The sequence below is a fragment of the Pseudochaenichthys georgianus genome, unplaced genomic scaffold (assembly GCF_902827115.2).
Source record: "Pseudochaenichthys georgianus unplaced genomic scaffold, fPseGeo1.2 scaffold_151_arrow_ctg1, whole genome shotgun sequence".
NCBI lineage: Eukaryota > Metazoa > Chordata > Actinopteri > Perciformes > Channichthyidae > Pseudochaenichthys > Pseudochaenichthys georgianus.
Window position 1 is genome coordinate 667,294 of NW_027262359.1, and position 27,686 is coordinate 694,979.

General features: G+C 41.9%; 2 pseudogenes; one reads left to right on the plus strand and one right to left on the minus strand.

Moving 5' to 3' along the window:
* The window catches only part of LOC117441148 (zinc finger protein 208-like), a 447,659-nt pseudogene that overhangs the window by 298,370 nt on the left and 121,603 nt on the right, over positions 1 to 27,686 (minus strand).
* LOC117441147 (zinc finger protein 721-like) overlaps positions 1 to 27,686 on the plus strand; it is a 424,075-nt pseudogene that overhangs the window by 207,591 nt on the left and 188,798 nt on the right.

Below are 27,686 nucleotides of genomic sequence, written 5' to 3' on the forward strand. Positions count from 1 at the left end.
GGAATAAAGCATTCAGGCAACTCAAACAACTCCATTATCAGGAAGCTTTGAATCAGGGTGAAAGGGAAACTTTCTCCCTACCCTTGGTTGTTGCTTTGGGTATACTGTTCTCTGCTGCATTTAGTATATGTTGCATTATGTGGCTTGTGATGACCTCTGTGCTTCCCTCTGATGTTAGCAGGGCCCTTTCTCATTTAATCAAATCCCCCTCCTCGACTCCTCTGTCCTCCGGTAGTGACTCGGAAATGAATTTTAGCGCGCCATGTGAAGGACATCCCATTTCTCTAAATGCACGTCGAGGACCGAGCATCGAGCAGGCTCTCTGGAGGAGCTCTAACCGAGGATACACTGATGGGTCCTCCATGGTCCTCCACGGCTCCTTCGCGGATGCATTTCCGGGAACAGAGATGTTTCAAAGAGTCGTGACGCACGGCCGGACTTATCTCAGCCAATGACAGCTCTGCATGCATCCCCTGGATATTATTTTAGAAACTGCTTTCATCGCGACGCGATGTTTACAGAGAGAACAGCTGTGAGGTGCAGAAAGCAGAGCAGTGTGTATAATATATATATCACTCTATAACAGGCCTACTCTCTTTGCTTTAGTTTAGTAGATATCTACAAACAAAGAGTCGATATTTTTCTAAAACCATTCAGTGCTTCACAATAAAATACACCACGGCTGTAGCCTGTTTTAGGAGCTGTATGTGCGTGCGTGCGTGCGTGCGTGCGTGTGTGCGTGGTACAGTGTGTAGGTGTGTGTGGCACAGTGTGTGCGTAGATGCAGCGGACAGACAGGTCTGTTGGTTTGGTGTCCTCTGCTTACTTTTAATACTTGTAAATACAACTTTTGGCCCGTAATTTATTTTCCTCATTGTAGCGACCAAAGGGGAGAGGGGGGGATATATCCAGTCTCTGATAGTGTTACGAGTTATGAGAGTGCTCTGTTTGATTCTGAAATTGTATTTATTTATATAAATATATACACATATATATGTGTGTGTGCGTGTCCGCATCTGTAGCCTGTTATTGTCTCATTATACCGCACTGTGAATGAATCAAAGTAAATATATAAGTCATCATGAACACATCTGTCCATCAGACAGAGGGCTGCTGTGCCTCCTGTCATCATTAATGGACGTCTCTTTAAAATGACCGCTCAGAGGAGAGGAGTTCTCATTTCTCTAACCGCCTGCTGCTTCCCCTCCTCTCTCCTCGGTTCCCCTCCTCGGCTCCTCCGCTCGCATCTCCTGTGGGCGGGACTAAGTATCGAGGATAGGAGTCGAGGAGGGGAGTCGAGGAGGGGAGTTCGAGAAATGAGAAAGGGCCCAGGTGTACCGACTCCTCACACCATATCCTACATTTCCCCCAATCAGCTTTAGCAAAGCACCACCTGGTTATCACAACTCCTTCCTGCATATATACATTATTATTCATTTTAGGAAGCACTGGGTAATGGTCACTTCCTGCAGTGGAGTTATTCAAAACAAACCATTCGCATGTATGAACCAAACAGTTTGTTACGTCCCGACTAGGGAAGAGGAGAGCAACACACACCAGATTGGAATTGGTAATAATTATAAATGGCTTTATTATACCAGGGTGAAACAAAATGGCAGGCAGGCAGCCTGAAACAAACAAAGTGGCCACAAGGGCGCAAGTTTACATAAACAACAAAACAAAGGGAGGACTCTAAAAAGGGAGCCTGTTTACATACAAAGAAATAGATACACTAAATAACAACTACCGTCAATTTAGAGACTCAGATACTCTAATCACAGTCACATCTAATCACATCACACTACAAAACACAGACCACACAATTTAACCACAGACCAAAGAGCAAGTAGCGAGAGGCTTCTGTCCCAGGCTGTGTAGTCGTCTCCAGCAGGTGTGCGCCGGCTGTACGCTGTGATTGGAGTGCGTCGAACCCCGCGTGCTCCAATCACAATCTTCAGGGGGCGGACCAGGAGATGGCAGCCAATCACGACAGGGCAATCGCACAGCTCATTTACATGCAACACACATTAACACAGTTAAGAGGACGAGGAAGGCAGCAGCCGTATCAGTTTGACACGAATGTCAGATCCAGGCATGAGACTTTCCCCTGTGAACATCTACTCTTGTGCCATGTCCATCATTAAGGCATACTAGTGTTCTTTCCTCCAGCATTTCCTCCACTATGTTTCTGTTACTGTCTGTATGGTTGCTGCCCATAGACGGTTGTGTGCATTGAAATCACCACACCAAACTTCCTTCCTATGTTTATTTTCTGCTATTTCTTTAAATACATCAGTGGTTAGATTTGGACATGGGTTGTATACATTGATTATCGTAATGTTATCTTGTTTTCTAGGGTTGCAGATGTCCACTATAATACAGTCTATATTAGTGTTGCACGGTGTACCGATACTTGAAAGGTACCGCGATACCCTGCCGTTAAAAACGGTACGGTTCCTCCGTTTCTTTAGTATCGGTACTTTAAGAATGACGGGGAAAAGTACTCCTGTGAAAAAGCGCCGTTTTAATACGAGCCGTGTGTGTTCAGCGCTCTGCTTCCACTCCCTGCACTGCAGCCGTGCCTGCAGTCCCGCTCCTCTCAAGCACGCTCTAAGTCCCTCCCCTCTCTCTCGTGCACGCGGCCACGCGCTAGCTGCCAGTGAGAAAACAAGAAGCATGGCCGCTGCGCCTCGGCTTGTTGACAAAAAAGACGCCAGAAGTCTGTGAACGGGCCGTTCAGGTGTTCAGAGCAGAGCTCCCTGTCGGAGCAGCAGAGCGTGATGTGCACTGAAAAGTGTTTCTGTCGCAATATTATCGTTGAGCAAACGTAACTAGCAAACTAGCATCACTATCTGCTAACGTTAGCTTTAGCCTTCGTTTTTTTCATAGGCTATAAACGGAGGTGGTATAAGTATATATCTTGTACTTGAGTAAAAGTAGAAGTACCCAGGTCTTGTACTTGAGTTAAAGTAGAAGTACCAGAATGTAGGAACAATCCTGCAATCAAAATGTTCCTCAAATAAAAGTACAAAAGTATTATCATCAAAATATAGTTAAAGTAGTGACAGTAAAAGTAGAAGTACAGAGTGTAGGAATACTCTGTTACAGTAAAAGTACTGCATTCAAAATGTTCCTCAAGTAAAAGTATTAAAGTAGCGACAGTAAAAGTAGTCATGGTGCAGATTGGTCCATTTCAGAATAATATATATGATATGTTTATAATGATTGATCATGAAAGTGTTCTCAAAGCTGGTGAAGGTGCAGCTAGTCTGAAGTACTTTGTAGACTGCAGGGTAGCTGGTGGAGGTGCAGCTAGTTTGAAGTACTTTGTAGACTGCAGGGTAGCTGGTGGAGGTGCAGCTAGTTTGAAGTACTTTGGAGACTGCAGGGTAGCTGGTGGATTTACTCCAGGTGGAACTAAAGTCTGATTCAACACTTGATTAGATTTCACATCATTCATCTGTGAAGTAACAAAAAGGGATTAAATACATGTAGTGGAGGAAAGTACACCATGTACCTCTGAACTGTAGTGGAGTAGAAGTACACCATGTACCTCTGAACTGTTGTGCAGTAGAAGTACACCATTATTTCTGAACTGTAGTGGATTAGAAGTACAAAGTAGCAAAATAAACATTGAAATACTTAAATAAAGTACAAGTATCTCAAAATTGTACCCAAGTAGTACTTGAGTTTATGAACTTAGTTACTTTACACCAGTGGCTATACAGATAGAAAGACTAAGCCTTGCACAGAGGCATGAAAATACATTTTCAAAATGCTCAACAGTGCTGCCAGAATGATAAACTGACTGCTACACAATTAAAATAAATGCTTTTATATATATTTATATTAGATGTGACTCTTTGGCGTTTCTGTTATTATTAACCTGCTGCTTTAGTTGTTCTGACTGCTAAAATCATCTGTTATTCCTAATTTTAAAGCCGATATTCCGTGTTTCCCTTTTTTTAAGAAAAGTATCGAAAAAGAATCGGAATCGCAATTCTTGACTTGGTATCGGTATCGAAACCAAAATGTTGGTATCGTGACAACACTAGTCTATATACCATCAGGAGATTGCACCTCCCTATATGCCACACCATCTTTGAGAAATGACTGCAGGATCTCAGGTCTGCAAAGTGGACAGGTAGGCGAGAAAGGCTTTTTTGAGTCTCAGAGACCAAGGTCCTGTACACTTCGCATACATTGACTGCACGACTTCAGGTCTGCGATGTGGACAGTACACCTCAAATACATCACTACACAACCTGGGGTATTTGAAGATAAGGGAATGACATGTTTATAATATGCTGCAAAACACAACAAATATGCAGGGTGATGAGTCTGTTTCTAAGGCCATTTTATTTTTGGTAGTCTGATCATTTCCACAAGAGAATAGAATCAAACTGAAAACATCGTAAATATGTTCCAGATACATGAAGCATGTGAACAGTGAAACTCGCTCATGGACTTTAAGGTGAATACTTTAAGAAAAGGTTTTTCCACACTCTTTGTAGGAGCCATTTTATGGGTGTTGTTGGTGTCTCAGTTTACCTTATTTATATGAATAGTGCAATATTATTTTGAACACTTGGTGGCGGGGTGTATAAAAGGAGTCAAAGGTGACAGGAGAGGAAGAGGACACAGGAGGAAGAGCATACCGATTCTACCAGACGGCCAGCCCAGCCCCAGCAGATGCTCATACTACAACTATTGACACCGTGTACTTAAACCTTGGTATGTAAAGCAATAAAACATCATTCTAAAACTGCAGCAAAAGACCGGAACTTCATATGTTTGTGTCTGCGTCAGGATCACTCTAAACCCTCCTGTGAAGTAATGGCAAAAAGATATAGGACACTGGAACATTTAAACTGCCATTACATTAAGTAGAATCGTACTCTATGAGTGAAACTGGACAATAAGAAACATATCGCATTGGATTAAGGATCGTTTTCACCGGACAAACAATTGGATTACTTCACAACCGACACCGGCATCCCGGATCAGCTGGACAACACGCCACAATCAGCTGGAGATTGTCACCACCTGAGCTCATCAAGAGGCGAAAGGAGAGGCCGAGAGCCAAGGCTGGGAAAGCGGCCGGGTATGAGCAGCATTCAAACTGGATCGTATATTGGAATCATAAGCTGCATCGGACAATGGCTTGGATTTAATGCTGCAATAATGTCAGCTGTTTGAAACAGTGTGCTGTCGGCAGACGGACAGCCAGAAAACGAAACTTAAAGGAACAGTGAACATTATGCCTGTCAATTCTGACATTACGTCAACAGATGGCGCTGTTGGGATGGGATCTGTATTGGAAAAAAGGATTACCCAACACAAGGCCAATAGAGTGACGAAGTCCCTCCCCTTCCGGTGGAGCTCCATGGGACCTTATTTTGAACAAATTATATATTGAAGTCAATGGAGAGACAAAGATTATCTTTCGATCCCGTTTGAATTGTGCCACGAATTGCACATATGATGTTTGTCCATAAACAGATAATTTTGCAAGTAAAAAAAAAAAATGTCGTAAAACTGTGAACACATTTGTTTGTGTGAAACGCTGAATGAACTACATCTCTGGTCACGCAGAACAACAAACGTCACCAAGATGGCCGTCACTACTGTCTTGTCAACAAAAGGATTGACTCCCCTCACTATCACCATAATGAAACACGTCCAGAAGAATGTCATGCAAAGCTGCCTGCCATCCTTTGATTTTCTCTGAACTGCCTGGTCTTTTTAATGTTTAATGTCAACCATTTCTGCAGATAGCATGAAGTAGAAAAGATCGGCGATCGCCGATGCTAGCGTTAGCATTTCTCCCCCGGGCTTAAATTGTGTATTATAGAATGATCACACCAGTGACAGTACTCTTCAAAGGGTTCACGAAATATGACTACTACTCTTACTATTTAACATTTTTGGTTTCTTAATGTTACTTCATATTAAGGCTAATAAAAATGACGAGGCTGTAATGCTATCTAACGTGCTAGCTACTAGCTAGGTAGCTAACTTGATCCAGCCACTCCTGGTCCTTTCATCAGACGGGAAGCGAAAGAACGAGGAAGACCCATTGCTGGTATGATAACAACCTGGTACTAAGCACACAGGCATCTTGTTAAAGTTATCTTATGTCCGCTGCAGTGGAAATGCGCCATTAGTGGAGGAAAACAATTGTGACATCACTTACGCGACTCTGGGATTATTAGTCTTTGTAGTTGCGTATTTTTCATAGTCTTATATTTCAACAGTTTTACGACTTTTTTTACATGGAAATTATTATTTAAGATTGACAAACATCGTATGTGTAACTCATGGCACAATTCAAACGGGATCGAAAGATACGTTTTCTCTATCCATTGACTTCAATACATTATTTTTCCGAAATAAGGTCCCATGGAGCGGAAGTAGATGGGCGTGACTTCGCCACTCTATAGATGGGAATTGTTTATTGTAAACTGTGAAAAAAAAATATATATGCTTAATTGTGGCTCCTACACTCTGATTTGAGAGCACTTGATGAAGTGAAAGTTGTCCCACACTCTTCACACCAGTACGGTTTTTTTTCCAGTGTGAATACGGTGATGTGATTTGAGATTACCTGATGTAGTGAAAGTTGTCCCACACTGTTCACACCTGTACGGTTTTTCTCCAGTGTGAATACGGTGATGTTTTTTGAGATCACTTGATGTAGTGAAAGTTGTCCCACACTCTTCACACCAGTACGGTTTTTCTCCAGTGTGAATACGGTGATGTGATTTGAGATTACCTGATGTAGTGAAAGTTGTCCCACACTCTTCACAGCTGTAAGGTTTTTCTCCTGTGTGAACACGAAGATGTGATTTGAGAGCACTTGATGTAGTGAACGTTTTCCCACACTCTTCACACCAGTATGGTTTTTCTCCTGTATGAATACGTTGATGTGCTTTGAGAGCACCTGATGTAGTGAAAGTTGTCCCACACTCTTCACACCAGTACGGTTTTTCTCCAGTGTGAATACGCTGATGTGTTTTGAGATGACCTGATCTAGTGAAAGTTGTCCCACACTCTTCACAGCTGTAAGGTTTTTCTCCCGTGTGAATACGTTGATGTGATTTGAGATGACCTGATTGAGTGAAAGTTGTCCCACACTCTTCACAGCTGTATGGTTTTTCTCCTGTGTGAATACGCAGGTGGCTCTTTAAAGTTCCAGATGTTGTAAAGGATTTGTCACATTGCTGACAGCTGTGACGTCTCTCTCTTCCTTTCGGTTTCTAGAACAGACAGACAGAGAAAGACAGAAAGTCAATCTAAAAAGCATAAATACACAAGTTAACACAATAAAAACTCACTTAAAGTGGACCTATCATGCTATATTTTAACAATATATTGTAGGGCCATACCTATATAAAGTATATAAATATAGTTTTTTATTCAAAATACCAAAAAGATCCTGCATTTTAGACACGCCTCATTTCGCTCCATTTGCTCTTTCCAGCGCTGTTTTTGCAGGGGGCTGATTCTGTGAGCTTCAGCTGACCACGCCCCCCTGCAGGAGAGGGGAGCATGCTCTGAGATCAGCTGCTGGGCTGCAGCGGGGAGAAGAGGGGGAGCAAAAGAGATCTCCGTCCACCGTGTTTTATTCTTAAAGAAGTAAGAAGAGAAGTAACGGGGCAGAAACCCTCCTTTCTACGCAGCGATCCAGACATAGACATCAAACGGCGACACATATTCAGTGTGCAGTTCCTTTGGCATTAGGGCAGGGATATCTAGATACTTTCCAAGGTTTGACATAATGAATTGTGCTACTTTTAAAGCAAGCAACGATGTTTTCAAAACTGTAATCCAAAAGCGCTATCGAAGCAGTTCCTGCCGTTGCTACGTTAGTTCAAACGGTAACAACGGACTATTTCTCTTAGCGGATGCATGTCAATTTAAATCAATACAACTATTTTTTAAATCAATAAAATAATTTTCTAAATCCATAAAAGCATTTCAATTAATATTGGGAGTCATATCGTTACTTTGTTGAGAATGTGGCCGTGTGATAAGCGGAATAATGTGCAGCGACGCGATCATTATAAATAACACTTTCATGCCGATCTAGATCCCTCCGCTCCGCTTACTGTATCAGATCCGTTGTAGCCCCTTTTTTAGAGATTTGGGTATGGAGGAAAATAGAAAGGGTTGTGTTTTCTGACACTTGGTGAGTTCCCTGGAACACCGGGGACACATATTCATATATAAAAGACGTACGAAAGTGCATTTTGCATGATAGGTCCCCTTTAATATGAAGCCCCTTGAGGGCAATGAAAGAAAAAAAAGAGAGAGAAAGTTCTTCTCAGAGGTCAAGCCCGACAAATTAAGGAGGCCAGAAGAAGTCAAGACTCCTAAAAGGGACAGAGAAGGCACATTAACTTGTCTGCTATGGCCTAAGGGAGATCGCCAAAGTGCATAGAGTCATCAGTCCTGAAAAACTGCAGAAGTTCTTCCCAGAGGTCAAGCCTGAAGAATTAAAGAGGCCAGAAGAAGTTGAGCTCTTCATAAGCCACAGGGAAGGAAGACTTGCTCCACAAAGAGTGAAGGTAGTTGGAGACCTTGTTTTGTGGGAAAGTCCACTGGGAAAAACAGTAGGCGGGGCACACCCGGAACTGTTTGAGGAGATTGAAGGTCACACAGGTCCAACACATACTTTGCTCGCTCCATGAGAACAGCTGCAGTCAGGTATGAGGAGAGAAAGCTTCAAAAAGACAAACCAGCACAGTTGCAGAAGGAAGATATTGCTGAAGTAAAGGTCACAGCTGCAACTAATCGTGAGTTCCTGGAATGGTGGAGGTTGGACAGCATTGGAGCAGCCTGTGAGCAGTGATGTACCTGAACGCGTTCATATTTTGGGCGAACGTGAACTGAACGTACTGTATTTCCGCTAGATGAATGTAATTGAGAACGCGTTCATTCTCAGCGCTGTATAACGGCGTTCAAAAGTGCGTTCATTCTCAGCACTGTATTATAACGGCGTTCAAAAGTGTGCCAGATTTCATATGCCTTTCAGCCGAAAACCCAGTTAAAACACACCGTAAACAGGCTTCAAAATAATGCGGAAAACCACCCAATCTGGCAACAGCAAGCTGCCTGTGACGTGTACGCGCCTGTCACCCCTGGCTGTCGCACTAAAATATAAATATACTAAATATATCAGACTCCTCACAACAAACAATGTGGAACCGTGGAACCGGCGAGCATTGAATGAATGAATGAATGAATTAGTATGGACGAAGCCGAGAGCAGCTGCAGCAGCACTCGCTCAGAGTGAGACTCTACGGCAGGGGTGGGGAACCTCCGGCCTCCGGGCCGTATACGGCCCGCGAGACAATTTGGTACGGCCCTCGAGGTAATATATAAACACACGCAAAAAAAAAAAAATGAAAGAAATCTAGACCGCAAAAAAATTAAACAAGCGAGTGCCTGTTTTTCCTGGCCAAGATCAGGGTCCTTGAACACAACACGAGCTAACGTGTCATCACGTGGTATATGTCTCGACTGACAGGGGTGCAGTTCTGACGGAGAGCATCAGAACGCCACTCCAGCACTTCAGAAATTGCAGTACCGATAAGTCCATACACATGCCGCAGTTTCTGCGTGTCTGTGTCTTTAGTTGAAAGCCCAGTGGCGATCTGCTCATCTGTCATACTGATCAGACAGTCAATAACTGTGTTGTTATCATTAGCATCTGGTTAGCTAGCTATGCTAACGAATATAAGAAGCTTTTTCTACAACCAGTGAGGTAAAGGCACATCTTTATATGATCATTATAGTTATAAAAAAAATAAGAGAATAAAGTAAACGGGTATAAAATACTATATGCAGTTATTAATTAAGAAGAATACAGTTTGAAAGGGGAGTGATTTGTCAAATATCCATAAATTAAAAGAAAATCTGCTTACAGTTGTGTTTGGGTGTTGAGATATGTGTCCATAGATCTCCTAATGTTGCTCTCAAAGTGCACCAGATTGATGCTTTTAACTTCAACATTTAAAAAAAATCTTCCCAGGGGAGCATGCCCCCCGGACCCCCCTAGAGGAGGTTAGGTCCCCCCCCCACTTAAATCATGTTCACATGGACAGGAAACTAAATACATTTGCACACATCTTATGTCCATATCTTTCTGTGTTGGTGGTCACCCTGCACGTGCATGCATACGTGAGTCATGGTGAGATATCTGGATTAAGAGGTTGCTTTTTCTTTGCACAGAATGAAATGAATGGGCTGTGATTTTAGTTTTTTTAAGCAGAGGTCAATAACTTGTACGGCCCTCTGAGGATATTGTAAAAATTGAAAAGGCCCTTGAGAGGAAAAAGGTTCCCCACCCCTGCTCTACGGCGTCGGCGTATGAGCATTTAAAAGAGTTTTACGTTAAAGTCAGTACTGACTCAGACGGAAAAAATCAAACGTTTGCCTGTAAACTGTGTCCGCCCGGTTTGAAAAAGCAAGTCCGTACATCGACGACGTCGACAACAAACCTTAAACAGCACATTGAGAATAAGCACACAACTAGCCTTTCACGGTATGTGTGAGTGGCGAAAAAAAAAGAGAGCCAAAACAGATCCACTACCACCCAAATCCCATTAACATCGTACAGGAGACAAATAATAGCTCGCAGCAACGTATTGAAAAAATAACTATAAACTATAAATTAGTTCATTTTTGAAACCATGAACTTTAGTTCAACATTTTGAATTATGAACTATGAACTGAACTAGTTCATTTTAAAATTTGTGAACTGTGAACTGAACTAGTTCATGTAGAAAGTGAACTTTCCCAACACTGCCTGTGAGCCTAAGTGTGGAGGATGTCGGTGTGGAAATTGCCAACCAGGAGGTAAAGAGATGACCCTGGCGGAGGAGAGAGAGCTGGATACAATAAAGGCGTATGCCTCAAACCAGGGGTCCGGTCTGGTCAAAGTGGGAGGCAAGAAACTGCAGCAGCGCTCCTGGGAGGAGAAAAAGCAACAGCTGCAAGTAAAACTCTCATCCTCCCAAATCAGATGAGAGGAGGACAACAAAGCCCTGGGAATTGGGTACAACAGTGACGTCACCCCATTCAAAGTGAATGGGGTGACGCGTTGGAAACCGTTTTTGAAGCTGACGAAGCTGTAGTGTGGACGGGCCGTCAGTCAGAACTGCACCCCTGTCAGACGAGACATATACCACGTGATGACACGTTAGGCTCGTGTTGTGTTCAAGGACCCTGACCTTGGCTAGGAAAAACAGGCACTCGCTTCTTTAATTTTTTTGCGGTCTAGATTTCTCTAATTTTTTTCTTTTTTGCTTGTGTTTATAAATTACCTCGAGGGCCGTACCAAATTGTCTCGCGGGCCGTATATGGCCCGGGGGGCCGGAGGTTCCCCACCCCTGGCTTACTGCATGGCTATTGAGACCACACGAAGGTTCGCAACAGGCTCACAAATGTGAGAGTGGAAAAACTGGTTGGCATTCGGCAAACCTAAGGCTCTTTGAGCCGGACACAGAGCCATCCTCAACAAGGCTGGACAGTGACACTGAAGAGGAAGAGTGTGATGTTGATGAGGCCCAGGAAGAGCCCGTTGACTGAAAGGGTTTAGTCAAAATGCAGAGGATCGCTTGAAGGAAGATTTGCATGTTTAATGGGACTTTGTGGAGGGAGAAGGGCTCTTTTCATTTAACATTTTGAATGGGACTTTGTGGGGATCTTTGGATGGGGGTGCATTTTTGTTTGTAATTTTTTAATGAGTGGGGTTGGGGGGGATGAGTAACATTTAACCCAACATTCCGTTGAAATGTCATGTTTCGAATATCGAAATATTTCGAATATTTCCAAAATTCCCCAGCTTAACTTCCCATGGAAACTTTCCGCCCCTTTGCATCCCTAGCAGTAACTATAGCAGCGTTTCTCAAAGTGTGGGGCGCGCCCCACTGGTGGGGCGCAGAGATGTGATAGGTGGGTCGCGAATGGACGTGATGAACAGAAGTTTGGACCTCAGGCCGGAATCGAACCTGGGTCCTCGCGGGCGGTAGTGGATTATTACACCGGACCTGCCAGAGCCTCGCAACGGCGGGGTGTTTGCGGCGGCGGATGCGGTACCGGCACAGCGGCGCTGTGAAAGTCCACGGCCCACCTAGAGCCAGCGGCCCGCCAGCGGCCCGCCAACGGCAGCGGTCCAACGGGAAAAGTCCCGAATCTTCTGATGGCCAATCCGAGCCTGCTCACACACACACACAACTGAAACCAAAGTCATTTGCAGACATATGTATAAATCTCTCATACACACATGTGAAACGCTCTCACACACACAACCGCGTTGCAGTCGGGAAGAAAAGCAATATGGAGCGGCACCTCACCACTTCATAAGGAGTTTAACCGTGACACTTTTCGAAATCCCGTTTGTGTTCCCCCGCTTTACAAATAGGCCTATGTTTATTATTATCTTTTAACCCAAGCCATCATCGCCACAGCCTCTGTGAGAGAGAGAGAGAGCACCTTTATCTATTTAATATAGCCTAGTTGTACAAAATAAAGTAAGAAATCATTCCAATGTGTACTATAGGACAGTAAACAGTTTACAAGGGGAGTGATTAGTAACATATGCATAAATAAAAAGAAAGAATGCTAACTAGGTAACATAAGATAAGAATGAACAAGTTTAAATGATTGGTTATTGGTTGTGATCATATTCTAAAGATGTTTGGATTATTGAACAGTATACAGCATAGAGTGTTGAGAGATGTATCCATAAATTCTTGTTGTGCTCAAAGTGCACCAGATGATGCTTTTAACTTCAACATTTAAAAAAAATCATACATTTTCTTTTCACTGCAAACGGGTCCCACAGACCCAAACAGCACACAAAGGTTAAAGGTAAGCATATAATAATGTTAAAATGTGCTAAATATATACACTGCAAAAAAACTGAAAAAGAGGAGTAAAAGTAGCCCCCGACTTGTTTAATGTTTTGAAAGTAGCCCTCACCCTAAAAAAGGTTGGTGACCCCTGTCATAGGACGATACATTTGACCATTTTAAGCTTGGCCTACCATTTTATTGGAGCGGCAAGTGGGGCTTGAAAAGGCCCACCTGTTCAAAGTGGGCAATGCCAGAAAAAGTTTGAGAACCACTGAACTATAGTAACGCAGTGTAGGCGGAGCCGTGACGTCATCTTCAATGTGTGTCGCTACCCGATCTGCAGCCCTGCCCTATCTGCAGTGCGCATGTGCGAGATGGTCCGCCATATTTGACAACTCCATACGGCAACTCTAATAGGACATTTGACACATTGGCGTTTGGCAAAGCAGAAAAAGAACACTCAAAAAACCCCACAATATTAATCTGAACGAGAGAGACGAGTTATTGTTATTACAACGTGACTTCACTATTATTGAACAACTCCTTTTGTTGGGTCATTTTATTGGGTTAAGTACATTGTCAGAATAAGTGAGGAATGGATGTAACTTCTGTTGGACAGCCATCATACATACTAAAGAAATATTGACTGTGAATGTATGCAATATGTATGGCATTCATAATTTATATCCAATTACATTAACTGTGAATGTCCTTCATTTTATTTCAAATAACAAAATATTTTAATAAAGATATTTGAGACGTTTATGACTCGCGCATGCACGATGCAAATCGGGCAGCCGTCTAGACGTCAAATGTCCTATTGGAGTTGCCGTATGGAGTTGTCAAATATGGCGGACCTTCTCGCACATGCGCACTGCAGATAGGGCAGGGCTGCAGATCGGGTAGTGACAATGTGAACTAGGGGTAGGCGATAGGACGATATATATCTTCGTGACGATATTAGGTCTCCACGATATGCTTTTTCAGAGATATCTTCCTATCGTGATAAAAAAAAATGTTAAAACATTTTTTGAAAAAAAAAATAGCGGGAGGGGAAGAGGCTCTCCGTGCGCGGCGCAGGGGGCTATGACAGCGGACGGAGAGCCTCTTCCCCTCCCGCTCCCCCAGCCTCACCTACTGATTTTAATTTCACCATGTATTTAGCCCGATCGATTTCACAATGTCAGCGCACCTCTGCTTTCGTTCAGTCCGAGTTGTTTGACACGCTCCCAAAGTCCCCGCCCCCTTTGCAGCGAGGGAAAATACACTGTTGGCAGTCTGCACGCACAGCAATAATAGACGGAGAGTCAGATTGTGATGTAGAAGAATTAGATTTAGTCCCCAAAAAGAACTCTACGTCTGTGGTATGGAAATATTTTGGATATAACACAACAGACACGGAGCAAACAAATGTAATTTGCAAAATGTGCAAAAAAGGAAATTTCAAAGAGACAGATGGCAACACGTCGGGCTTACGAGACCACCTCAAACGCAAGCAGCAAGCACCAGAAAGAGCATGCAGAGACTGGGCAAGGTCCCCCGCGTGTGAATGCACAATCTACCGCAGCGACTGCACCAATACAAACTACCATAGGGCAGGCATTTCATCAAGGGGCTCCTTATGAAAAGACTAGCAAACGGTGGAAAGACATAACTGACGCGGTGGCGTTTTATGTTTTTCCCTTCAGTTATGCTAAAGTCTTTTATTACACTTCAAGTCTACTCTAAAGTTTACATTTTAATTTGATGTTTTACTTAGTTATGTTTTACCCTCCTTTTCATGTTTATTGATGTTCACTGCTCACTTGTTCATTCAGGGATTCATTTCTGAAATAAAACCAGCTTGAAATGCTATTTTGGTCTGTTACTCCTTTTTGTTTTAGTTTCTGTTACCTTGTAGGTGCTTGTACTGTTAAGTAACTTGAAAAATAACCATAATAACCGACATGAAAAAATATCGTGATATATATCGTCTATCGTGATACTGCTTGAAAATATCGTGATAACATATTTTTCAATATCGCCCACCCCTAATGTGAACCACAAAACCAACATCAGCCGTTAGCTGTTAGCCCTCAGAGCTCACAGCTCCTCATATCTGTTCAGAAACTAGACAGAAGTTAAACAAGTACAAACCACAGACTGTCCGTGTCATGGCGAACACAGTCGCTGGTTTATTTATGTCTGTAGAGGGCGTTCCGAGCTGAATAAGGGCGTCAAATGAAGGCAAGACGCCCGCCTGGCGGAAACGCTGGAATTAGGAATATATTGTGATGAAGTGCACACTGACCTGAGCTCCAGGGGTCTCCTTCTCCTCCATGCTGCTCATCAGCTGTCCTGATGAAGACCACAGAGCTGCTTCATTATTAATATAATACAAATATTTAGATATAATTCATCATAAACTGTCAGCAGTGAAGAGGAGGAATTCAAAGAGTTTATTCAATGATATGTTCTATTTCTAGATGCTTCCTATGTAGTGTTTTATCGCACCACGTGCAGTGCCTTGTCTCATCTATGCTGCTGTGACGTAAACATGTTCCAAATGGATCCATTTGGTCAATGTGATGCTAAGCAGAGGAGAACATGATAGAAAGGTCAGATAGTTATTAACGTTACATGCAAATTACTTTAACCATTACGATAAAAAGTTGGTTTTCTGTGTAAATTATGATTAATATAATACAAATATTTAGATATAATTCATCATAATCTGTGTAGCAACTTACATTCTAATTTGCAGCTCACAGTTTGTTCACTTTTATTTCATTAAAATGACTTTATTCACATAGAAAGTGACATTAATGGTTGTTTGAACCCCGGTTATAACGCTATCCGTGTGTAACTATCACTAAGTTAACACAGAAAGCAAACATTAGCTAGTGAGACTGTTTAATGTACTCCATCTATACAGTATTTTCTGTATATTGTGTATTCTTTAGATACTCTAGTGCAGGGGTGTCAAACTCAATTTCATCGCGGGCCACATCAGCATTATGGTTGCACTCAAAGGGCCGGTTGTAACTATATAAAATATACATATATATATATAATATATATAAAATAATGTGTTATATTACATTATTGCCTCTGAATTAGATTATTATCGGATAGGATAATGACTTAGTAATTAACTACGTCTGAAAGCAAATAATTGCAAGTCTCTTCAGTGCGCATGTCACAAAACGAGATGCATTGTGGGACATGTAGTTTATGGGCAACCTGATTCTGTAAAGCGGCATTTAATCGTATAATAAACGTATTACATTCTTTGCAAGCTCTTGCGGGGCCACATAAAATGAAGTCGCGGGCCGGATGTGGCCCCCGGGCCTTGAGTTTGACACCCCTGCTCTAGTGATATGTGTCCCGTGTGTATACTTGCTGCTAATGCTTCATTTTTATTATCTTATTGCATCTTTTAAAAATGTTTAACTCGTGTAATGCCTGAAAACACTTCTGCTGTGACACATTCATTTCCCAGTTTAAGATAAATCATTATTTAAATAAAGTATATCTATTTATCTAATGAGCTAAACTGTCGCTTAGCTTAGCGTTAGCTGCTAACTGAAGAACCCCATTCATTTCAATGGGGAAAATGCTACGTCGCGGAGAATGGCGATGCTAATAAGCTAGTTAGCATATATTTAAAACCATATCTATGGTAAAGAGCACCAACACAACAACTCAAACCGTCTTAAAGACAACTGGTGTAATAAATAACTAACATAAAGTCAGCTGAGCATTACAAATCAACTGTTACTCCCCAGAGCCGAACTGGAAAGTTTTGTTGTGAGTTTCTTTCTTCCAAGATCATAGCTGTTGTGTTAAATAAGATAACTTCTGATTCGTGATTAACTGTAAACTAACAGGTGTAAATACACTTAATGAAACCTCTGCATGTGTTTAATCCACTCACCTCTTCTTTTGTTCTTTTGTTCTTTTTGTTCTTCTTCTTCTCTCGTTTTCTTCTTCTTCTTCTTCTTCTTCTTCTTCTTCTTCAGTGTTTATTGGCGGTTGGCAAACCAACTTGTAGGTGCATTACCGCCACCAACTGGACTGGAGTGTGGACAAGAGACTATGCAGAAAACAAGAAACAAAAGAAACAAAACAAAGAACCAAGACTCTAGATTATTTTAAATTGATCATTTTCTTTTAGAAATGTAATAATCTCACAATATATATTGCCTGATGTTTTCCCTAACAGCCCTGATAGCAACATTCATAACCCAATTATATGCTTTACCACCAATTCCCAATGATTTGAACTTGATTAGTAGTCCTTCCTTCCAGAGCATGTCATAAGCCTTTTCAACATCAAAGAAGACTGCAGTCACTACTTCCTTGTTGGTCTGTGCTTTCCTGATGTCTGATTCTCAGCACAATATAGAATCCATTGTGTTCCGACCCCTCTGGAACCCACTTTGATATGGGGACAACAGAGCTTTACTTTCTAAGATATACGTTAACCTTTCTGTAACCATGCTCTCCATGATTTTGCATAAATGAGATGTCAGGGCAATAGGCCTGGAGCTAGATGGATCTGAAGGGTCTTTCCCTGGCTTCAGGATGGGCACTATTATCGCTTGTTTCCACACTGAAGGAAGTTGGCCAGAATCCCACACCCTGTTAACCAACCTCAACACAATGACTAGAGAGTTATCGGTCATGTGTTCCAGCATTTTGTAACAAACACCATCTTTCCCAGCAGTGGTTTGGCGAGCACTAATAATTGCTCTTCTCAACTCAAACATACTAAAATGCAGGTCCAACTGATCTCCTAACGCTTCTACTCTATCCAATATTCTCGGGTTTTCCATTCGAGTATTATTTCTGCACTGCCTGGCTTCCTCTGTAAGGTTATCTGAACTATGAACTTTCCTAAATGTTTGAGCTAGAAGTTCCGCCTTTCCTACGTTTGTGACAGCCATTTTGTCTCCTCTGCTCAAAACGGGCAACTCATAATTCCTTTGAATTCCCCCCATCCTCCTAATCATGCCCCAAAAACCTGCAAGCTGTACTTCTCTTCCAATACTATTGCAATATTGCCTCCAAAAAGTGTGTTTCTGCGTTCTTATTGTTCTCCTCACTGTAGCCTGGGCCCTTTCACCCTGATTCAAAGCTTCCTGAGAATGGAGTTGTTTGAGTTGCCTGAATGCTTTATTCCTGTCTTTAATGGATTTACTGCATTCCCCATTCCACCAGGGTACACTCTTGGTGCGCCTAAATCTACTTTCAGTCTTTTTGCATCTTTTTTAACACTTGTTCTGTATTCATGTGATCGTTCTAAGTAGTCTGTTTTGATCCCCTTTCAGTCCTTTTGCTTTCTAAGTGGTTGCTTTGTGTATGTTTTAGTACTTCCTCCTCTCCTTGCAGTAACTCAGCTTCTCTCTGATGTTTCTTTAGTAATTTGATCATGGACGTGATCTAAATACAAGAAGAAGAAAAGTTAGTTTGGTGAGTTCAGATAACACACAGGAGCTAGAACCCACCTGCTTCTTTTAAATCAGCTGTGTGGGAACATTTCGGGTTCCCTGTGGACTACAATAACGATGAGGTGTGCGAGTGGTGGATCGGAAGCTGCAGACTCGCTGAAACAGAAAGGAGAAGGGAGTCTGAGAGGAAGCTCTTTCATGTCATACCAACAGTGGGTCTGCTAATGCACATTCAGAGCGCATGGGAGTTGGTTGCTTGTGAACATCCCCGTGAGAAATAACATTTGTACCTGTAAATACTTTCCACACACCTGAACACACAGTATATCACATTAGCTAGGAATACACATCTGTACGCAGGTATTTATGGTGTGTGTGTGTGTGTGTGTGTGTGTGTGTGTGTGTGTGTGTGTGTGTGTGTGTGTGTGTGTGTGTGTGTGTGTGTGTGTGTGTGTGTGTGTGTGTGTGTGTGTGTGTGTGTGTGTGTGTGTGTGTGTGTGTGTGTGTGTGTGTGTGTGTGTGTGTGTGTGTGTGTGTGTGTGTGTGCGTGCGTGCGTCCTGGCAGGCCAGTGGGGGAACTGGTCCCCGTTTTCCCCCGGCATCGTGATAACTCTCACCTTAACCCTCCTGTTACATTCAGGGTCAAAATTGACCCGTTTCAAAGTTTGAAAATCTACGAATGAAACTTCTTCTACTTTCCTTAATCAGTGTAATAAACAAGTGAAATGAAAATGGTTCATGTCATGCATTTGGAACCCCCCCCTACATGTCTATATCACAGAGATGGTATTCGGGTCAATCTGACCCGGCAGTGAATGTGGAGGCTAGAAGGGGTCAGAGGGTTCAAATACGATATACAGTATATATATATATATATCGTAATTTTCCACACACAAAAAGACAGATAGACAGACAGATTTACATAAATACACACCAGGGTTTCCGTTAGCCGGTAATTACCGGTTTTTAGCTGGTAACATTTATTAAAAACCGGTCAATTCAAAACCTGCCGGTCAAAATGTCTGGTAATAATTAGGGAGGCTCCGATCGATCGGCCGCCGGTCATTATCGGCCGATATTCACTCTTAATAGTTTGATCGGTGCTCTCTATAAAGGCCGATCAGGAGAGCTGGATCTGATCGATATGGACATAAACGCGAGTGAAGTGTAACCGGACGCGAGAGAGAGATCAGATCAGCTGCTGAGTCAGACGGAGACACGCAGCTCTGCATGAGCACCTGAAGCCCCGCCCACTGTTTAGCGCGCTGCAGGAGAAACTGACGGGCTGTCAGGAGAGAGAGGGAGGGAGGAAAAGAGAGGATCCGTTTCTCCCGTGTTATTATTCAAAGTTAATTTAAACTTTTGAATAATGTACGTTATCTACTACAAGTAGTTTGTTTGAATGTAATAATTATGTTGTTTGTTGTTTGTGGAATAATTTCTTGAAAAATGAATCTGAATTTTTCGATCTGTTACGATTATAAACTGAAGCAATAAAAAAATGAGCCCGTGAACTGAGTTTTAAACTGAAGCATATCTGCTCATAGTCCGGTGATTACCTGCTAACGGAAACTCTGCTACACAACTCTTATTATTATTATTGAAACATGACCGGTAAGTTTCAAATTTGTCCGGTAAAATAAATTCTGCCCGGACATTTGACCGGCGAGAAAAAATCCTAGCGGAAACCCTGATACACACCACACCTGTTGGTGAAAGTGGGGGTCAGAGGGTTCAAGTCTCAAATGTGTAATGGGTAAGCTCCTCCCACACTGGGATACATTATACTCTGCACTTAACGTACAGTATACTCACAATACTATCAGACAAAATGAGCAACGCAAGTGAAGAGAGGACAGCCCTGGGCTATATGGAATACATCCTTGAGGAGGATCACAACAGCGAGATAGAGGAGAATGTTTCCGAGGATGAAGACTACCTTGAGGTAAACGATGAAGATGAAGATTCTGATAATGATCAATCAGATGAGGAAACTGATATACAGTGCTGAAGATCGTTCTGGATATGACCAATCTGGAAGGGAGACATGTGTATGGGGAGGAGTGGAAGGAGCTGGATGAAATGCATTTACATGCGTATTTGGGTCTCCTCATCCTGGCTGGGGTCTACAAATCCAAGGATGAATCGCCAGCCAGCCTGTGGGACGCAGACACAGGCAGGAATATATTTCGAGCCACAATGTCTCTGGGGACTTTCCACATTTTCTCAAGAGTGATCCGATTTGATAATCGTGACACAAGAGCTGGCAGACGTGAGAGAGACAAGCTGGCAGCTATAAGGACAGTGTGGGCCAGTGGGTAGAGCGGCTTCCACTTCTCTACAACCCAGGACCTAATGTCACAGTGGATGAAAGGCTGGTGGCATTCAGAGGTCGTTGCCCGTTCAAGAAATACATGCCTTCGAAACCGGCAAAATATGGCTTGAAAATATGGGCAGCATGTGATGCAGACTCCAGCTATGCACTAAACCTGCAGGTTTACACTGGAGAGCCAGTTGGAGGAGCCCCAGAGAGGAATCAGGGCATGAGGGTTGTGCTCGACATGGCACAGGGTCTCACACACACACACACACACACACACACACACACACACACACACACACACACACACACACACACACACACACACACACACACACACACACACACACACACACACACACACACACACACACACACACACACACACACACACACACACACACACACACAGGTGTCTCGTCTCTATTTATCAACATCAACCAATTGTAAAACAAGTTGGAACATTTTAAAATGTATTTAAAACATGTTATGTTGTGCAAAACTAATGTATTTTATATCAAGGCTTTTCCAATGTAAAAAAAAAAAGTGTTTGAAAGGAGTAGTATAAAGTGACATCAAATGAAAATACTTCAGCTAATACAACTACCTGCAATCTGTATTTGAGTAAATTAACTTTATTTACTTTCCAACCATGAAAAACTGTTTATTTTTGTACCGTTAACTGTTGCTGTTATCTGAAATGTATAAACCTCATTAAAAGTTTAAACAGGTCGTTTATTTGAATGTATAAGCATCAAAAAGCTATTTCATTCAGTGTTTAGAAAGGGTGAAGTGTGAACTGTGACATACACGGAGTAGTTTCTATGTAGAGTATCATATATGTTGCATTCATTTAGTAGCATTTATACATATATTACTGTTCATGCAAATGAGAGATATAATCCAGACAAACAAAGAGTAGAACAAGAACGATATGTATCTCTGATATGTAGCTAAGCCAAACGGTTCACTGTAAGGCTTTAACTGTTGCTGTTACCTGAAAGGTATAAACCACATTCAAAGAGAGAAGAGGTCGTTTCCTTCCATCAGAAACATTTAACCAGTTTCTAAGTATTGTTTGTTTCATTTCCAGCTCGTCCTGTCTTTGTTTACAAACACAGACTGCTAGCTCTGAAGCTAACCAGGGTTGCTAAATGTGGGTACCTGGCTGGAGTGAGATTTTGATATTTAATTACACATATGCGCACTAAATGACTGCTATCGTGTCAGCAGCGGGACCTTAGCATATATACAGGATATACAATATATACAAATACACAATATTGGACACAGACTATAAAGGGCACACAGTTTCATTCACTAATGAAAGCCAAACACATGTTTGTTTCCACTGTTTCATTGTGTGCATAGGCCTGTCGCGATAAGCTAACAGTTGACTTATCGCTCCAATACACACCTCAAGGCTTTATATTGCAGTCTATCCATTTGTAAGTGATGTTTTTGCTGCTGCTCCATACGCTATACAACCACAGTCTGTTGTGGACCTCATCATTGATCTGTAAATGTCTATTAATGCTTGTTTGTCTGCGCCCCAGTTGCATCCAGCTACAGCTCGCAATACATGTAATACTTTTAGCATTGTGTCTCCACTTGATTAATATGCATTTCCCATGTGTATTTGCTATCAACCCACAGTCCTAGGTATTTGAACTCATTCACCTTTGTCATTGGACGATCATGAGTGTTAGCTGTTGGCCATCAGTCTTGCGTTTGTTTGTAAATACCATGTAGCATGACTTGCTTTCTGACATTTTGAATCCCCAGTTATATGACCACCTCTCCACTTTTTTAATCGCTCTAGCTTCTCCATTACGTATGGGGCATGTCTTCCCCTCATCCACATAGCCCCATCATCTGCGTGTAGAGCCCATCTGATGCATGAGTCTAAGCATAGTAGTTGTTCTGAAATACAACTTCAACTTACCAGAAATGAAGTGTGCCGAGCAGATGTACACATATTGCACGGTGTCCTTGGGTTTCCACGGCTTGTGAGTGATGGCATCGACGCGAGCTCAAGCTCTCGCCCACTGGGCCCTCCGTCCTGGCTGTTTTTCGTGACTGGGGATATTGAAGAAAGAAAACTTGGATTTTCCATCACTATCTGTCATCGAATGATGATTTCCACAAGTCCCAGCCCTACACCACTTCACCATCTTCAAAGTATTGTATCCAACAAGTAAGTAACACGGCTAAAACGTCGGCCTGCTTGCACCTCGCGTAAAATGGCGGATACCGGAAGTACGGTGTCGCCGTATGCCCAAAACCCGTATGTGTGTGTGAAAGAATCCAGCCAAGGGCTGAAGTCGAATAGTCCATTTAGCTTAGGAACCTTCCTAAAGGAGTGAAATGACCCGGAAGTCCCTCAGTGGCAGCCATGATAAGTGCCGTTCGAATTCTCTAGAATGATGAGAATGATAGGAAAGGAGGTTTCAAACTTCCTTTATAACCTCCTTTAGCTTAGGAACCACTGGACCTCCTTAACCGGCAGGAGAAGCGAAAATGCTGCCCCACAATGCTTTGCAGCCGCAGCATTTGCCGTCACTCAACAGTCGGCCGTTCACGGAAAAAAACGATTATGACGGAGAAATGATATCATGAAAGTTACGGTGCTTATTAAGCTTTTTAAAACATAGGTGGTAAGTTGCCAAAGTGCTTTGTTTTGAACGTTCATCAGTATTATAATCAAAAAGAGAAATATGAACGTTTTTACTGAAATGATCAAATAAAGTCAACATTTCAGTCTTCACTGAGCTGTGTGGGGTTTGTTCAACTTTTAAAAGATGTTTGAATGGTGATATACACAGTGATAGATGTTAAGGACTAACGTTTATAATAAATACATCTGTATTGATTTTAAGATCTTTAGTTCATACAATCATACGTATTGGGATCATTTGTATTAATGTGGACCGGAGGGAGAGGGTGACGAGCATAAGTTTCACTTTCCTTTTTTATTTCAATTCCAGCTTTGGTCTTGAATAATATGTTTCTCTGTTGTCCACGTTCATAAAGCAAAGCAGCAGCATCAGATCACGGTGCAGAGTCTCTAGAGGAGTTTACGGTAGTCCCTCGTTCTTATTAAACATCCATGTTGTAGTCCGCTGTATAGAAAACTGTGGTTTCCATGGTTTCCCCACAGCAGCAGACACACACAATGACGTCCGCTGGCGCATCATAAACACGTCGGATAGTGGAAGTGCATTCGGATTCTCTAAAGTACCGCAGTCTCTTCTCCTAAGTCCTTTTTAATTCTCCTATCCACTATCCCTTAACCCCGTGACGTTTCACTCAGAGGTCAAGGAATAGACGATAGGGTTAGAATTTAGGAGCTGATTTTTAAACTATCCGACTGCAGCCTAGATCTCTCCCCCCCGTCTGTGTGCGAGGGGGCGGGGCAGTTTACACACACGCAGCTGCTACATGCAGCAACACACACACGGAGGAGATGGCGGAGAGAAGCGCTCCAAGGTGTGGTTAAATGTTACCCGTCTCGAGGTGGACAAGGCTCCTTGCCAAGAGTGTTCAGCATGTGAGGGCGGTAACACGAGCAGTGTGTCTAAACATTTAGCAAAAGTGCTCCACATCCAGACGGAGGAATGCACCGGGTTCCACTGTCTTTCTAGCAGCTCTGTAGCCCCGTCCACGAGGAACGTTTCCACGTCAGGTGTTATGCTAGCAGCAACACACGGAGCTAACTCAATTATACAAACATGGGTTAATGATTAGAGGAAACTGAGTTACTCTTTATTTTGTTAAAGTTTCAGCTATTCTGTTCACAGTTCTGTCATCAGATTATTCAATACGATTTGTTAAAACACTGTTGTTTCTTTTGATGTGAAATATTATTTATTTAATTTAAATAAAAAGCAATGCTAATTTTGTTCACAATTTGTGTAAAATATGTATTTTTGAATCAAGTATTCATCTTTATTGTCTTCATTGTTAGTTTCCACATGCCTAAAACAACCTCAAGCTACATCTAAAAGTTGACAGTAATAGTCTGAATAGTCGATTAATCGTTTCATTAATCGAAAGATTAATCGATTATCAAATGAGTCGTTTGTTGTAGCCCTATTGTCGTTGTCCCATGTATAAATAAAACGTGTTATTCAGCAACCCTTGCAATTTGGGATTTTATTTTTGGTTGGTAGACCTCGGTGATCTGGTCATTTCAAAAGTAGCTCACCAGCCAAAAAAGTGTGGGCACCCCTAGTGTAGATGATCAGACAGGAAGCAGGGGGCGGGTTTCAGACTCTGGACCTTCACACTCATGTACAGTAGGTGGCGGTATGCACCTTTAAAGTTATTTGCAATCCGCCAAAACGAGAGGAGAAGAAGGAGAGAAGAAGGGGTGAGTGGATTAAACACCTGCAGAGGTTTCACTAAGTGTATTTACACCTCTTTGCTTACAGTTAATCACGAATCAGAAGTTATCCTATTTAACACAACAGCTATAATCTTGGAAGAAAGAAACTCACAAAAAAACTTTAAAATGTGCGACAAAAATAGTCTCAATCTATCTTTAAATAAAGTCTAACAGCTACAGTCTAACAGCTACAATCTAACAGCTACAGACTAAAAGCTAAAGTCTGAAAGCTAACGGCTATCGGCTAACAGCTACAATAATTCCAGTTCGGCTCTGGGGAGTAACAGTTGATTTGTAATGCTCAGCTGACTTTATGTTAGTTATTTATTACACCAGTTGTCTTTAAGACGGTTAGAGTTGTTGTGTTGGTGCTCTTTACCATATATATGGTTTTAAATGTATGCTCTAACTAGCTTATTAGCATCGCCATTCACCACGACGTAGCATTTTTCCCATTGAAATGAATGGGGTTCTTCAGTTAGCAGCTAACGCTAAGCTAAGCGACGCTTTAGCTCATTAGATAAATAGATATACTTTATTTAAATAATGATTTATCTTAAACTGGGAAATGAATGTGTCACAGCAGAAGTGTTTTCAAGCATTACACGAGTTAAACATATTTAAAAGATGCAATAAGATAATAAAAATGAAGCATTGGCAGCAAGTATACACACAGGACACATATCACTAAAGTATCTAAAGAATACACAATATACAGAAAATACTGTATACATGGAGTACATTAAACAGTCTCCCTAGCTAATGTTTGCTTTCTGTGTTAACTTAGTGATAGTTTCACACGGATAGCGTTATAACCGTAGTTCAAACATCCATTAATGTGAATAAAGTCATTTTAATGAAATAAAAGTGAACAAACTGTGAGCTGTAAATTAGAATGTAAATTGCTACACAGATTATGATGAATTATATCTAAATATTTGTATTATATTAATAATAATTTACACAGAAAACCAACTTGTTATCGTAATGGTTAAAGTAATTTGCATGTAACGTTAATAACTATCTGACCTTTCTATCATGTTCTCCTCTGCTTAGCATCACATGGACCAAATGGATCAATTTGGACCATGTTTACGTCACAGCAGCATAGATGAGACAAGGCACTGCACGTGGTGTGATAAAACACTACATAGAAGCATCTAGAAATAGAACATATCATTGAATAAACTCTTTGAATTCCTCCTCTTCACTGCTGACAGTTTATGATGAATTATATCTAAATATTTGTATTATATTAATAATGAAGCAGCTCTGTGGTCTTCATCAGGACAGCTGATGAGCAGCATGGAGGAGAAGAAGGAGACCCCTGGAGCTCAGGTCAGTGTGCACTTCATCACAAGATATTCCTAATTCCAGCGTTTCCGCCAGGCGGGCGTCTTGCCTTCATTTGACGCACTTATTCATCTCGGAACGCCATCTACTAGGGGTGTAACGCAGGGCTCAACATTAAGGACTGCCCGATGAGCTGAATACTAGATGGCCATCTAGTATTTAGCTCGGGCAATGAAGCCTCACCTGCTGGTTGCCCGATCGGGCAATCTATTATGCCAGTATCATGAAATCATTCAGTGCGGGCCCTTCGGTTCGGGACACGTGTGTACCGCACGAATATAACGTTAAACGTAAAAAATTGAGAATGTGAATAACTTTTTTGGATGTAATCTCAGGTGCTGCGTCGCAGTGTTCGAGTAGCATGTTCCTGCAGCCCATGCTCCGGGCGGGGCTGCAGGAACGCAGCGTTCAGTGCAATGTCAACGCGCCATAGAGCGACTAAGTCATTTCATTGGACGAGAGGCATACTATGAGAGCTGGTCACAGGGATGCGTTCAAATTTAACCAGTAATTTTAGGAACTATCGAAATGGCAAACGCAGATAAAGTTGAGCTCGAAAATCCTCCAGCATCATTGAAGTCTCCGCAGGGCTCAACGCTAACTTTTAAAACCAGGCATCAGCTTTTGGTTGCCAAAACTGAAAATACGGTTGCCATTTTTAGACGCCTTATATTTTAAATAAAGAAGATACTAACTTTATACATCAACTTAATAATGAACATGTGACACAAAAGAGTGTTCAAATGCTTTACAATAAGCAATTCACACAATTATTTGAAACTTAAGTGGTAGCAAACTTGTCCACCCTCAATGGCTGGTATACTAAATACCAGTAGTGCAGCTGTGGTCATGTTCTTCGCAGATCCCCCAAAAATGAATTGAGCAAACCACTAGTTTCGTCATCCGTTGTCTCCCTTTCAAATTTGGGTTTTCCTGACCTCTGTGCTGACCCTCACCATAGAGCCCTGGGCCCTTCATTTCATTTCATTTCAAACTTTTATTTATCCAGATTGGTCCCATTGAGATCATAGATCTCTTTTTCAAGGGAGACCTGCAGCATATAGGTTCCACATGAAACATAAAACAATAAAGGACATTATACATTATATTTACAGGATACATAGTTATAGACATTTACAAGTGCCCATTGTATCAGCAAGCATTTCATTTACCCTAGCTTTAAAAACATGCAGAGGAATGAGATGCTCAGTTTCAATTCTTGCTGAAGATTGTTCCAAGCAAGTGGAGCTGCGCACATAAAAGCTGTCTTACCTAAGACCGTCCTTGCTCTTGGCACATCTAACAAGACTACATCATGTGACCTCAGACAA